At 34.7% G+C, this 13,018-nt stretch overlaps 1 long non-coding RNA gene across 2 annotated transcripts in view; it reads right to left on the reverse strand.

Annotated features, from left to right (window-relative positions):
* Positions 1-13,018, reverse strand: part of LOC115031487 — a 35,655-nt gene that overhangs the window by 13,469 nt on the left and 9,168 nt on the right. Inside the window, exons 5-6 of one of the 2 annotated variants that reach the window (XR_003837107.1) lie at positions 7,837-7,897; positions 3,853-3,955 (exon numbers count right to left, since the gene is read on the reverse strand). This is a non-coding gene — a long non-coding RNA (uncharacterized LOC115031487). The remainder of the gene's footprint in view (positions 1-3,852; positions 3,956-7,836; positions 7,898-13,018) is intronic. The other variant, XR_003837108.1, reaches the window with a different exon arrangement.

Genomic DNA, 13,018 nt, shown 5'->3' on the forward strand with positions numbered 1-13,018 from the left:
CTTCTCCTTCTCCTTCTCCTTCTCCTTCTCCTTCTCCTTCTCCTTCTCCTTCTCCTTCTCCTTCTCCTTCTCCTTCTCCTTCTCCTTCTCCTCCTCTTCCTCCTCCTCCTCCTCCTCCTCCTCTTCCTCTTCCTCTTCCTTCTCCTCCTCCTTGTCTTCTTCATTTTTATGTTTTTATAAATTCAGCTCACATGCCTTTGGACCAAGTGTGGCTCAACCATAACTCAAGAATCAGCTAAATTCTGCCTCTGTGCCCAGTTAAGCCTCAGGACAAACTTTCCAAAATACTTTAGTCTGTGATAGGCATGACCAGCTCTCCCATTCTCATGATTCTCAGGACACTTTTACCAACTGCAATACTTGCCAAGGTAATTGGAAATGGGGCAATCACTTCCTTCCCAGGGCCACCCATAGCAGACTAGACCATGCAAGCCCTTCCACATTCATGCCCTCAACATTGCCCCAAGAAAGAGGCCCTCTCCACTGTGATGGCCTAGGAAGGGCTAAAACCCAATCTCCCAAGTGCTGCAGAAGTTGGGAACTGGAGCCTGCTTTCAAGAGCACTGGTGAGGAGGAGCTTGTGAGTGATATGACCACACAGCACCTTGAATTCACTTGTTCCTGAGTGCATCTCAGACCACTAACATCCCCATGTTTTCCAGATGTAGTATGAGCCACACCATTGACACTCACCCCTGCCACTGTATAAGCTCAGACCCAAACATTGCCCTCAGAAGCAGCTTCGGTAGGTACTTCACTATGCCTTTAGGTGAATGGGCTGGCTACTCAAAATAAGCTATTTCTTTCCGCCATGGAATATCCAGTTTTACTTCACTTAAAAATGCTTAAACTGTTCCACTTTTTTTCTCTTTTTTACATACACCACACAATTGTTCCATGTAATTATTCCCACTCCAGGTAGGCACAAATCTTGCAGGCTTCTGGTTAACCTATTCTCTCAGGGTTGCTTGGACGCTGGTGGGTGTATGGACATCTTCCACAACATGTATAGATTTGCCTAGGGGTAAATGGGGTTCTATGTGTCTTCTTTTGCCCTATACAGTGCTGTGTGGGTGCACAAGGCTGGCTTAGATGAATCTACTTTGCCTACATGCACTACAACCACAGAAGTTCTCAGGTCTCAAGAAAATCTTTTTCAATAGTGAGCAATAACTCTTTCTGATAAAGTACAAAGACTTGGTCTTTGGTCTCCAAAAGTCATGTACAAAGCCACATATTGTTATTCAGGCATGTAACCAGTGTTTTGGGCAAAGATAAGAAATTGGAATCATGGAAGCTTGTTAGCAGACAGATGTTGTGCACTACTTAATGGTGAGGTCAAATATAATAGAGAATGGAACCAAGCATCATAAACAGGCAACAACATGGATGTCCTGTACACATTTGTGCACAACAATAAAATGAATACCAATAGAATATTTTATCTGCTACAAGATATTTTCTCAGGTACCTGATTGGATACTGGTTTTTGTCTAAATGACACACTTCGTAAAAATGGATTTCTTAGGAATAGATACTTTGTAGAAAAACTTAGAGAAATGATAAAAACACAAAACAAAACAAAAACAAAACAAAAAAAGAAACAAAAAAAAACCAAACAAACCCAAAAAACAAAAACAAAAACAAAACAAAAACAACAGCAACAAAAACAAAAAACAGATAAAGGGAAACAGCTTAAGTGGTACTACATCTAAACAATTTGTAGAAGATGCTTCTTTTCTGGAGCCTATGAATTCCATTGTCACAATATTTGTCTAAGTGAATAACAACACATGATTTTTGCCCTACAGGAATGAATATTTAATCTAATAAGAATTCTTACATGCTCCATTAACTTCTTAAGCCATTATTGCATTTGCTATCACATCTTGATCTTTAATTTCCACTCTGAAACATGAAAATCCACAAGTGCTTTTGAATTTGTAGTTTAATTTTCTCTAGTACAGATAGTGGCTTGTCCTGTACTTTAGGTTCTAACTCACAGGGATGGGATTTTTGGGCTACTGCTAGTTTTATTTTTCCAAGTCAAATATACAAATAAATCAACTTCCTCTGTAGTAGGAACTTTCTTTTTTTTAAATGTCTGGAAGTCAACCAATAAATGTGAAAAAGGCCTTTACTGATGAAGACATGTCAATAGCCTTGGTAGCCAACAAATGACAGAGAATTGAACCACTGTTATCATTGATATTTACAATTCAAAAAACTCTAAAATGTATCTTCTTTTATTCTTTGTTTATATTTTAATATTTAAAGGCAAAGACTATTTTAGCATTTCTTAAAACTTTGTTAGGTTTCACTTCGGCATCATACTACTTAAGGTACCAAGAATTCTACAGCAAACCCTGTCCTTTGTGTTCCTTGTGAACTAATATTTTATGACTAAAAATGAGTCTCCAAATGTGAAAAAACCTCACATATTGTCCTCGTGAAAAACAAACAACCAAGAAAAGCTTCACGGTGAACAGCATAGACAGAACAACGATGAAAAAGGCTGAGCAACTACCCTATAGAGGTACTGCAGAGAAAATAAATTTGGTGAAATACTTTATAATCCATCTTCATTCTGTCATTTTTCAAAATATAATAGCTAGTCAGATTTTAACATTAAATATAAGCTAGAGCATGTTTAAATTTGATCTGTTAGCATCAATTTCTCTTCAACCTATTAATATTGGAAAAAATGCAATGACTATGTAGCATGTACTTAATTAGGTATGTTAAACCTTCAGTCATTCTCTCTGAGTCATTACCTTTCCATTTTCTAGAGCTTTCCTACAGAGCTCTCTGTCATTACTCCATCAGTAATTGATGTGATGGATGTAGCTCCTGCTGCTTGCTTTTTCTGTATATAAAATTTGCTTCTAATGCATCCACCCCATACACAATGTCTAGGCTATTTTATACATTTTTTCATTTTCAATAAATGAAAAATAATTATCAAACTGTATGAAATGTAACATCAAATGGCTACCCATAGTGCCTGGAAATATCTATATGAGTGTGTCTTGGGATTTTGCAATTGTGATAGTGGGGATAGCATTATGCCTCTCCTTGCTAGGATCCACCTATTTTCCATATAGGTGTTACTGTCCATATGGTGAATAGAGTTGTTAAATGTATATAATGGTTCATTATGGATGCATTCTATTAAAATTTTGTCAGGCTTTAGATTCTCCACTGGCATCAGGAGCAAAGAGTTTGGTGTTCAACATTTTATCTTTTGGAACTCAGATTAAACATAAATATTTTCACAGTTGACTTCCAGTGTCCAAGATAAATATTTTACTCTGAATAAATTTTACTTACATTCACCATATTGCATTTTCACTATAGAGATATACTAGACATTGTGGTATTGGAACTACCAAGCCATTTCCAAATGTATAAATATACTGTTCTATGAATAGGCTCAGCAAAGACATTAAATCTTAATCTATTCTACATAGGACAACACAAGAGACATAGATATCATACTGGCTCCCTAGGTTATGATAATCATGTCACTATTGTTCATTAGATCCTTTGTGTGCCACTTTCCAACATTAAATAATTAGTCTTCCAGAGATGTTTTGTTTCTTAGTAGAAGATCATTTATTTCTAGATATTAAGAAGTTCAAGTTTCTTACACTAAATTTCTGTGAAATCTGATCATAACTGCAACTTTTATCTGCATAAAACCTTTCTGATTCTCATTGCTTTATGTCAAATAAGTATATAAGTGTCATTTCTTGTTTTTTCTATGTCTATTTATAATTTAAACAAACAAAACAACCAACAGAAACTAAAAAGAACCAGTAGCTCAATTTCTACTCTTTTTATCCAACTTACCAAATATGTTAGAGGTCAATGCCAAAGGTGTAAGCCTACCATCTCTTTCTTACATAACTCCAATTTTATTGCAGCAGTCTCTTTCTGGGATCGGTCTCCTTGCCTACAAACAGAATTATCATTACACAGAGAAGGAGATGTCTTGCCTTTTTAACTGGTCAATGATATATTTTTTCTGATATGCTATATCTAGTGCATGAACTAAATATTTGACGATAAATAAGGAATGTCAATGAATAACACATGTAAAGGCATCACACTCCTGTGGTTTACCATGATATATATCCTTTCTCAGTTGCCACATATAAGTGAAATATCTCAATGAAAATTAAACTGACCATGCCCCAAGCCACTGGTCACAACTAAATAGAATAAACCTGAACAGAGAAAGACAAGTATGTAATGTTTTCTTCTAAAAATCCACTCCCATATTCAATATTGCTTCATTTGCCCATAACATTTCCATAACAAATAATTCATCACGTTTTTTTTTCCTCAGACTCGTTTTCAGTTTTCTCATAACCTACCATCTACCAATGCTCTAATATTTTTTTACAGGGTGAGTTTTATAAATAATGACGAAAACTCTACCATTATGTACCAATAGCAAAGCAATATAAATTGTCTACTGATATTTGCTTCTAAAAAAAATAACAAGGCTCCTAGTTACCTTTGCAAATCATAGGTGACTGGCTACTTATTTGGTTGTAATAGCTTCTTCCTAAATGCTGCAAAAGAAATTCTTTTCCCAGCAGAAATGATGGATTTCACACACACACACACACACACACACACACACACACACACACACACACACATTACAATGTTATATGGAATAGTATAACCCTTTGAGGTATGTTCTTTGAGTTATGAAATTTAGAGAAGAATTGACATTAAGAGCTGAACAGGTATGGCTGAATACTCAGGTATGTGTATCTTGAGTTTGTTTACTCTTTTTTTGTGCGTATGCAAATAGTTATTGAGTTCAGAGAGGATATTTCACAGGCTGGAACACTTAAATTCTGCAAGATGTCAAATTTACTGCATAGAGAATACTTCTGCTTTAGAGAACAATTTGCAGAAATTATAGAAGAAAAATTAAGATTGCCAGCCATAGATGACAATCAAGTTTAGTCATCTTTCTCAGTTTTGAATTTGGTGTTAATCATTTTCCAATTGGATAAAGAAAATGGAATTATTTCTCAGGAATAATTGCTACCTCTTATAGGTTAACACCTTTTCCTCAGCACAAATTAAAGAACCAATGACAGAAACTAGTTATATGCAGCTCAATATTACTTTCAAACATCTCAGCAAGTTACAGAAACAAATTTTTGTCATGCATTTGTGCTTTTGTTGTATGCTCATGCTTGTCCACTTTAAAAAATTAAATAAGTACCAATATCCACCTTTCCTATTATGTTTTCTTTCACAACCAAGAGTCTGACTGTACATGATTAGAACAATGTCTGAAAGTGTGAAACTTTAATTCAGAAAGATATAATTCATACTGGAAAGAGTATCTAAATGTTTGTGAGGTTTATAATTGTTCTTCTAAGTTTCATCGTGTTACAATGATCCATGATATGAAGTGCAGATATTTGTAATACCACTGTTCCCCTAATGATATCAGAACTTCCTTACCTTTATAAAAATCCTAAGTATATAGTTCAGAAGAGCTGTATACTAGTGGAAAGTGTTAAAGATAATAAGTGTAGTGTGAGGAAAAGTATAGAAGTGAAACTGGACATACTCGATACTTTCAAATATAGGAGTCCAGAATTTGTAAAGGCATGACACCAAGTGCTCAGCCATCTGAGTACAGAGCTTCAGGGTTTTACTGTTTCTGTTTCTTTTGACCCTACTTGATTGAATGTTTGTTCCTACCACTGAAGCCCCTACTTTGTTTATTATGTGAAAGCCCTGAAAATGATTAGTTTATCCAATTCCAGTAACATTATATAATTTCTAATCTCATTTACGTATATATGAACCTTCATTTGAAAATAAAAAAAAAAAAAAGACTCTGAGCCATAGCACTATTTCTTCAGTTCAGAGTCCCAGAAGAACACAAAGTTAAATGCAGATAATGTCTATGTAGTGGACCTAAATCAGACACATACAGCATCTGCTATATACTCTTCAGACTCTGTGAGCCACAATTATTATCCTAAGTGTATTCTATGGGCTGTTTTCTCATAGAATCATTGTTCACACTAGTTTCTACATGTTTTATTCCATCTTTTATGTGGAGTTCCCCTAGCTCTGCCTATTTTGGGGTTGTTTTTCTCTTTCCTACTGTGTAATCTAGTGCAGTCTTAGTATGAGGGATTGTGCCTTTATATCATTTCTAACTTGTTCTTCTAGGTGAAATTTAGGCTTGATTCATTTTTCCTAAAGATAAATGGAAGAGGAGTGGATATGGGGGACAGAGACTTTTGAGGAAAGGGTCAAGGAAGGGTGGAGGGAAGTATTCCAATATATTCTGTTTTATCAAATTCAAAAAATGTAAGCAAGCAAATACATAATGTGTCAATAATTCACTATATATATATAATATATATTACATATGTAACAATTATATATAACATATATAACAATTATATACAATTATAGATTATATACATATTACTGCTAGTGGAATGCCAATCTTGTTGATGTCAGAATAACTATAAATCAAGGAAGCAAACCAAGCAGCTAGCATAAAGAAAGGATATTTAATGATATTTAGGCTTTACAAATAATGGAGTAGAAAGAGTTGTAAAACATATATGTATATATAAGAAGTGAGATGTATAATTTCCAACCTCCCACTCATGTAAGCTGATTTGTTTTTACTTTAGTTTACTATTGGTATGGCTTGTGTAGGACCTTACATGGTACCACTGTAAATGTTTCCATGTTTTAGCAGTCTGGGTCTCACAGTCACAAAGTTAAGAAAACTGTTGTCTCCTTTAGGTGAAGTAAAAATATTTTCCACTAATACTCATTATTTTAGATCTTCATTGGACACTCAAGTCTTCAGATATTTAATCAAACTTTCTTCATCACATGCTTAGTTATTTAGTAACATTTTCTTCCTAGTGTCTTTAATAAGGCCAGAAACTTCTTTGCATATACAATAAAAAAGACAGGAAGCTGAACAAAAGAATATGTACACGTTTAGATGGGAATCTAAGAGGGTATAAAAGTCAACTGCCAGAGAGTCCAGCCAAACAATCCTGCTTCTGTTTCACAGGAATCTTTTAGAGTTGCTACATTATTGTTCTAAAATCTGAGTATTGGATAAGAACAAATTAAGCAAAGGAGTGGCTCTCTGTCCACATAGGTTATTCCTAGGTTGTCTAGAGGAATCTATATGATGTGCCCTATCTCAAGGAAATTGGTTCCGAGAGCTTCTACTCAAGGTGGATGACTGCTTTCTGGATTATTGAGGAGAAATCAATTTACAGGAATAAAAGATCCAAAACACACCTCCATGGTCAGAAAATTTTTGTATTCCCTTTATTTTTGCATGATGCAATTGCTGTCTAAGGTTTCTAAATATACAAATCATGGTATCTCTATCCTCTCTGATTAGACGACGCCTTTGCCAATTCAGTACAATCATAACTTTCTGGTTTGTTGTCAAGCAGCTATTTTAACTTGAGTAAGATATTATAAAATACTGGATGGGAATACCCAATAACAGTGATAATGTGAATTTTCCTCTTCTAGATAATACTTGAGCTAGTTTCTATGGAAAACAAAACATGGGTCTTTAGACCAAGCCAAACTAATATGGTTTTCCATTATTAGTTAGGAACAGAATGACTCTAAGTCTAGCATTTTGCTATTAACGGATGGGTTAAATGGACAAAAAAATTCCCAGGGTTCTCACTTTTTCTTTTTGTTCCTATTTAGAGATATGCATCAAGGCCTTGACATCATTGGACCTAGAAATGTCTTTTAGGAATAAGAATCCTACAAGTCAGTGAGAATTACCTGTTACTTATGTATCTGCCAATTTTCTTCACTCTGTCATTGATGAAATAGCTACATAAATCTGTTGAAAAGAAGGAGAATGGAAGTAGGAATGGGAATATAATTTGGATATAAGACCAGGAAAATGGAGAGGAGCAGTAGAAAGTATTGTCTTTCTATATTGGCCTGATTATTATTGTGAATTCACAGAAAATGCTGTATAAAATATGCAGAGACATTGGCAGAAATGCTAATAAGACTACATGACACACTGCCTCTTCTGATGAGAATTTATCATGAGAATTTATCAAACGGTTTCTGTTCTTCACAATTTGCTTTTCCTTTGTTAATACTAAAACCTTAGTACTCTGGAATGGTCAGGGGGGCATAAATATAGAACAGTAAAAATTACCTAGATTAAAAAAAAATGTTAGTTACTAAAATCATCAAGAGAATTTATTTACCTTAATCCCAGGTGCTGGGACAGAGGCCCAATCAGTGCACATGTAGAATATCCACACAAAAAATTGGGAATTTTCCCTGATTTTTCCCTAGTGATAATATCATCCTGAATAAGTTTGTAAAAAGAAATAATAGCCAAAAGAGGTTAAGAACACCAGAATCTAGTTTAAGCTCTAGAAATTCTGTTATACTTTACTGAAGAATATTAAACAATAAGTACAGTAAGTTTGTAGATTCTAGAATTTGACACTCTTCTCACAGTTTGATGACATAAATATAAAAGCAGGTTAAGGAGAAATTTGCAAGTAACAGTAAAGTAAATAGTATTAACAAGTCTTGAAATAGGATAAAAATCAGCTTATAAAGTTTCTGCTTTACTTTTTATAATCAAATGTAAATGATAAATATTTCCACACTTCACATTGTCTAGTATCTATAACTGCAAGGCTCAGATTGGAAGAGAGCAAGGTCTCTGCTCCTTACTTAGATAAACTTTGTCTAAGACTAAAAAATAGATAGGATAATTGACCTTATAATATGATCTTTTAAAAAAATTTCATTCTCATTGCATAATTATGTCTTACAAATTATTCAGAATGCAAATAAGAAATGATGTAATTGTTCAAGTAGGAAGTGTAAATAAACCTTGTGGCTGTTTGGAAACATTGTTTCTTCTGAGTGAAGACACAGTGAAAATATCCTCAGTGGCTCAGAGAAAATTCAAGCTGCTGTCAAGTCAATGTATTGCCATATCACCTGCTAAATCTGTCCTTCTAAAGTCGTATCCCTTATTGGAACTAGTTGGCAGCATCAAAACCTCCAAATAAGTCAAGTGAAATAAAATTTTAAAGACATAGATCTTGGTAAATGGAGTTTCTGTTATATACTTTGAGAATATATGCATGAGATATCTGTTGGACTAAGATATATTATTTCTAGGTTCCTACAACACTCATTGTAGGATGTCAATATACCAGTCAATGACTATATACTTATTTAGTTATGACCAGAACTAGTTGAACTCAATTGGCTTAAAAGGAAAAAAAATATGATTGATAGATAGAAAGACTGATAGAAGGGTAGGTACAAAGGTAGGTAGGTAAGTAGAGAAGTAGATAGGTTGGTAGATAGATAGATAGATAGATAGATAGATAGATAGATAGATAGATAGATAGATAGATAGACAGATACTTAGATAACTAAATAGATTGAGAAACAATGTTTTGTTTCCACAGGAATCTATCATGCTCTCTTTCTATTGTTACTGGGAAAATCCAATTTCCTACTGATACAGAGAATAGAAAAAGAAAAGGGTGTGGCATGCTATAATATCTATTTGCTTGATTTTTTTTTTTTTGAGACAGGGTTTCTCTGTAAAGCTGGGACTGTCCTGGAACTCACTTTGTAGACCAGGCTGACCTTGAACTCAGAAATCCGCCTGCCTCTGCCTCCTGAGTGCTGGGATTAAAGGCGTGCACCACCGCACCTGGCTTTATTTGCTTGAATTGTATGGTAACCTTTGACACATAAGTCTCTGTAATAATCTTTTTTTTTTTTAAAAAAAAGATTTATTTATTTATTATATGTAAGTACACTGTAGCTGTCTTCAGACACTCCAGAAGAGGGTGCCAGATCTCGTTACGGATGCTTGTGAGCCACCATGTGGTTGCTGGGATTTGAACTCTGGACCTTCTGAAGAGCAGTCGGGTGCTCTTACCCACTGAGCCATCTCACCAGCCCTTCTTTTCTTAATTAGGTATTTTCTTCACTTACATTTCAAATGCTATCTCAAAATTCCCCCATCCCCCCCCCCACACACACACCCCTACCCATCACTTCCACTTCTTGGCCCTGGCATTCCCCTATACTGGGGCATATAAAGTTTGCAAGACCAAGGGGCCTCTCTTCCCAATGATGGACGACTAGGCCATCTTCTGCTATATATGCAGCTAGAGAATATTCTATAGATCAAACTCTTTCTTTCATTCCAGGTAAAATCACAGAAGGGAATTAAGATGTAATTCATTTACAAATTTATTAAAAAGAAATGTTTGGTGCCTGCTCACAAACCCTGACACTATTATTAATGACATGTTGTGCTTATAGAAAGAAGCCTACCATGGATGTACTATGAGAGACTCTACCAGCAGCTGACTGATACTGATACCTATATTCACATCAAACCAGGTCTGGGACTCTTGTAGAAGAATTAGGGGAAGGATCAAAAGAGTAGAAGGTATTTTCAAACACATAAGAAGAACAACTCTAACAACTAAACTAGTCTCTCACATCACCCAGAGATTAAGCCTAAACCAAAGTGCATACATGAGCTTGTCACTAGTCCCCAGAACATATGATGAAGCAGACAACTGTCTTCTCTTCTCTCAGTGGGAAAGAATACTTCTAGTCTTGGAAAGAATTGATGCCCCACAGAAGGGAGATGTTAGGATGTGATGGGGGGTAAAGAACATAGGGGACCATGACCAGAGCCAAAGCTGAGAAGGTCCGTGATGATGGACTCTGTATTGGGGCAGTGTGAGGACGGAACATGTAAAATATAAATAAAAAATAAAAATTTTAAAAAGAATAGAAATAGTAAATTTTCCTTGCCATAATCCCCAGTTGTAAAACTTTTTTTTTTTTAAATCTCAAAAAAGAATTATGTAGAGGTGTGGTGAGATTATCATTGTTGAGTTTTTTTTTTTTTTTTGGTTTTATATACATAATATTTGAGTCAATCATCAACTTCAGGTTTACATAAAATAAAAAGCAAATGATACAAATATGAAATAATAATTTAGGGATCATTGTGATATAATATCCACATATAAAATAATATTCATGATAGTTAAACAATAGAAATTTCAAACCATGCAATAAATTCAATACTTTCCATTCAGGTTCAACTCTGTTAAGGGTTCTGATTTTTTGCTTTCCTTTTGTAAATCTATTACAAAGAGAGCCTTTGTAAGGCCGTGCAACATAGTAAATCATATGCTGTTCACTTCCATATTTTCCCCTTTCTTCATTCTCTCTCTTTCCTTTCTATATTTAAAGTAACATACATTTATTAAAACTAGGTTTATATCAATGAGACATTTTGAGACATGCAAATGCCTTACTTTTATATTTATTACTAATGTATTACTTGCAGTGCTGCTTGTGTTTGTAGAGTTGTCTGTGTTCTATATCAGTTGAAGTATTTTTTATGTTAAATTCTTTCCTTATCAGTTCTTCTATAATAAGAAAAATGGGAAAGTATAAAATTACATATGGTAGGTGAAATCATTATATAATATATAATATATAGGATTGGAAAAAGGTTTTGAGATTGCCATCAGCACTTCAGACAAAGTTGTTTAACTACATAAATGCCTGTAATGTAGAAATAATTAGCAAGAACACAGTGATAATGAAGTGATAGTGGTCTGTCACTGGAAGATTAGTTTTCAAAGAAAGACAAGTAAATGTGGTGGATAATTTCTTTCCCTTGAAGTTTGAAATACTAATTTTGTAAAACGGAGATGTTATTGATCTAATAATACTTTCATTACTTGCCTGACCTCATAGGAAAAAAAAATGGATTGACAAGGAACAGAGACAGACAAACTATAAAAACTAATATTTGCCAAAGAGCAATGATAATTTGTTCTGGACTGTATAATACAAACTGGAAAAGTTTAATCTCTGAGATCCTTGTTGGCACTAGAATAATTACAAATAAGATGGCCAGTGCTATTTTTATTGTTCTAAGAATATCTCATGCAACATATATGATCATAATGTATGAAAATCCTACAACTCAAAGAGGTGATAGTGTCAGTAGGACAAGTAAGAACTCTACCTTCCTATGAAAATACCACAGCTCTAAGAGAGAATTTATCCTTGCACTTGAGAGCCAAAGTTTACTAGAAATTCACAGCACATATCAAAACACACAGAGGAGATGTATTGGGAAAGAAAAGACACAGAAGAATGGCTGCCTCTGTTCAGGCTAGAACCATCAGAGAACTGAGCAGAAAACAAGGATTACATAATGTTTTTTGGGGGGAGGGGCATAGTTTTCTGGAGAGTTTTAGAATGGGGATTATTAATGGATTTTCAAGTCCAAAGTTTAGTATTTTTCCACTGTAAGGCTGTGTATATTTAGGGTGGGTAGAGTGATCTGTAGTTGGAACATGGTTATTGGATGTCAGTAGGGACAGAGATTGGATACCTGTGTTTCTCACAAGTTAACAATTTGTCCTTTTTAATATATTATTGATAAACAATAAGGGGAGGAAATGGGATTGATTGCTATAATTCTACTACTTCCTGCTAAATTGTTCTCCTCTGAAACCGCTTGTGTCAAACCCTCACATTTATTGGGAGAGAAAGACCAACATATTGGCTTCCTGTGCTCAGCCTAGAGTAAGCAAGAACTAACTAGAATAGAAGATTTCTTTCATATTAAGCTCTTCAGAGGCAGATATTTCTGGAAATTTTCAGCGTTTCAAGTTCAGAGCTTGTTCTTTTACTCAGTGGGGCAGCAAGCTGAATTAAGTTGTTACTGCAGTTAAAGTGTTCTGGCTATGCAACCTGGTGGATTGGGTTCATCAGAGACAGGGCCTAGCCAGTGATGTGCCTCAAGGGACTTAGAGCTATAGCAATTCTTTACAATGTTCTCCCTTAGAAAATCTTTGTTCTCTTTCAGAAATTAATTCTGAAATTGAATCATGTATGTTGAAAATGATGCATTACT

This window comes from Mus caroli, chromosome 7 (assembly GCF_900094665.2).
Source record: "Mus caroli chromosome 7, CAROLI_EIJ_v1.1, whole genome shotgun sequence".
Classification (NCBI taxonomy): Eukaryota; Metazoa; Chordata; class Mammalia; order Rodentia; family Muridae; genus Mus; species Mus caroli.